Here is a 2,548-nt window from a genome sequence, read left to right on the forward strand (position 1 = left end):
TTTCAGCAAGAAGGGTCGTGTGGTCTGCATATAGCAGGTGGTTGGTGAGCCTATGTCAAACCATGATTTATTCTTCTGCATATAGCCCACCTTCTCAGATGATTTGCTCCGCAGACAGATTAAATAAGCATCAGGCAAAGATCAAGGCTGATCACAAACTTTTTCTGATTTTAAACTATGCTGTATTCCCTTATTCTGCATAAACAATTGCCTCTTTGTCTATGCACAGGTTCCACATGAGCCCAATTAAATGTCCTGGAACTCCCATTCTTCTCTGTGGTACCGATAGTCTTTATGACCCACCTAGTCAAAAAAGAAGTAAACATCTCTCTAGTATTCACTGCTTTCAGTCAAGATCTATCTGACATCAACAATGATAAACACATTCTCTTCTGAAACCAGTGTCAATTCCGGGTACCTCCCTGTCAATATCATATATGTTAGGCAGGGTTCTCCAGGGAAATAAAATCAGTGAGGCTTATATAAGTATGTAAAAAGAAACATTTCTAGCACAGAAAATGGCTTACATATTTATAGGAGCAGGTAAATTCAATCTGGTTCAAGTCCATGGGTCAGATGTCAAGCTGTTGGTTCTTCCTGAACTATGTAGCTGTCTGGACTGACAGATCAGGAAGCAGGAAAAGCATAGGTGGGTGGATGTCAGCAAATCAGGCCTGTGGCCGGCAGAGTTGAATGACTCCAAGCTCCGCGGGCTCTGACGGTTCTCTGGGTTGGCAGACAATCTGGAAGGCCATTGCAACTCCCAGGGTCAGCAGACAACACAGAAAGCCCTTGGCTCCAGAACCAGAGATGGATGTGACAGCTGCAGGATTCAGGCCAGCAAGAAGCGATCTAACGGCTTCTCCTGCGTGCATCCGCAGGATTCGGACCCTGAGATTTAAGCTGGCTTCCAGAGGAAAGATCGAGACAAGCAAATTAAAGCAGAACTTAGAAGCACAGTTGGATCGGCTAAGGCAGCAGTTACGAGATCTAGAGGAATGCAGAGAGGAACTTGGTCCAGAGGAATATGGAGAAACCAAAAAGGAAACCCGGGAGCAGCTGAGTGAATTGAACGAGTCATTGAAGAAAATCATGTCTGGACATACGACGTTGGTAGATGAACTAAGTGGAATGCAGCCGGCTATCAGGCAGCTACCAGCCAGGCCTTTAAAACAACCCAGAGGTCATCGGGTTGTTGGCAGTGCAACAACCAGGCCGGCTTTGGACAAGTTTAGCAGAGATGGGTCGAGATCTCATGGTGGGGAAACTGGAAAGGGACCTGTTCACGCAACTGAAAGTGGAGATGCTAACAGCTCTCAGGAAACTTGCAGAGAAGCTAACTGCGATGACGAAGCCTTCTTGTCAGTAAATGAGGCGCTGTCCTCAGCCAGTTTGAGGAAGAAAGTCTCTTCAGACCTTGCTCTGGAGACAAAGTCCTTGCTTGGGCGAGTTTTGAGGTTGAAAAACCAAAAAAATTGATGTGGTGTGGAATCTTGAGCTAATGATCACATTCTTGGGAATGACATTTTTCTTTTGAGGACATTAAGTCTTTTGCAAAGGAAGCAAGAGATTCTTGAGCTACAATAATAACTTATGAAGACGTGACATAAAAATGTACCGGTGGCTTCTGTTGATGCCCTTCATCGCTATGTTTTGTGTAAGGCTACCTTTGTGAGTGACCCTGCACTTGTTGGTATGGAAGGATGTGTTAGGTAGTTTAGCTTGGGGACTGGGGCACCCATTACACATGCCCAGAGGTCTGAGCTACCGGCCCATGAAGGAGTGGTACATTGCGCATGCTCAGAGGTTCAGGTTTCCGGCCAGGAAGGGGAGGTACATCTGGGTGGGTGCTGAACCTGGATTGGCCCACGTAGGTCAGGTGAATTCAATTCAGCCAATGGGGTCGACCAGGGTCGTCCACCATGCCTCCCCGCGGAATAATTGAAAAAGGCAGGAGTCCGGAGCGACGCGTGACTTTCTGAGCAGCTTCTAGGCAGGCTGCATGGGTGAGGGGCCCTGCGGGTGCCTGTGAAAACCTGAAACTTCTTCTAACTCCCATAACACTCACTTGGATCACAAATTCTTTCTTGCGTGGAGCCAAGGACCGAGGTAGATCTCTCCCCAGATTCACGGGTCCTTGTTCATTATGATTTGTCTGTTTAAGAGAGAAAAGAAAATGGTGTTTCTCTTCCTGAACTTATTAGGCTGCTTGTTGGCAAGGGCTGATAGCAAATGAAAAGATGTCAACTAAAGGTTCGCTTCTGCTGACAGCTTTACTCCTGGTACTGAATAGTGTCACAACGTCAATAGAACACATGTGTGTTCTAAAAAACTTTATAGAGTTCTAAGGGACCTTAGAAATCATTTTTCCCTGTACAGACAAGGAAACTGACGCTCACAAAGAACAAATGACTTGTTTAACGTCAGCTTAGAGCTGAGGATGAGACCAGTCCTCTCAACTTAGTGCTCATTCAGGTTTTTATTTCGTTACACTGTTTTGTTTGTTTCATTATTAACATGTTTTAATGTAAGTCAGTGTCAGTGTGTA

At 45.6% G+C, this 2,548-nt stretch overlaps 1 pseudogene; it reads left to right on the top strand.

The window, feature by feature from the left end:
* Positions 1 to 810: 810 nt before the first annotated feature.
* Positions 811 to 1,502, top strand: LOC101638274 (annotated as a pseudogene).
* Positions 1,503 to 2,548: the final 1,046 nt, after the last annotated feature.

Source organism: Echinops telfairi, unplaced genomic scaffold (genome assembly GCF_000313985.2).
Source record: "Echinops telfairi isolate 266 unplaced genomic scaffold, ASM31398v2 ScPeMD7_7467;HRSCAF=8505_1, whole genome shotgun sequence".
Classification (NCBI taxonomy): domain Eukaryota; kingdom Metazoa; phylum Chordata; class Mammalia; order Afrosoricida; family Tenrecidae; genus Echinops; species Echinops telfairi.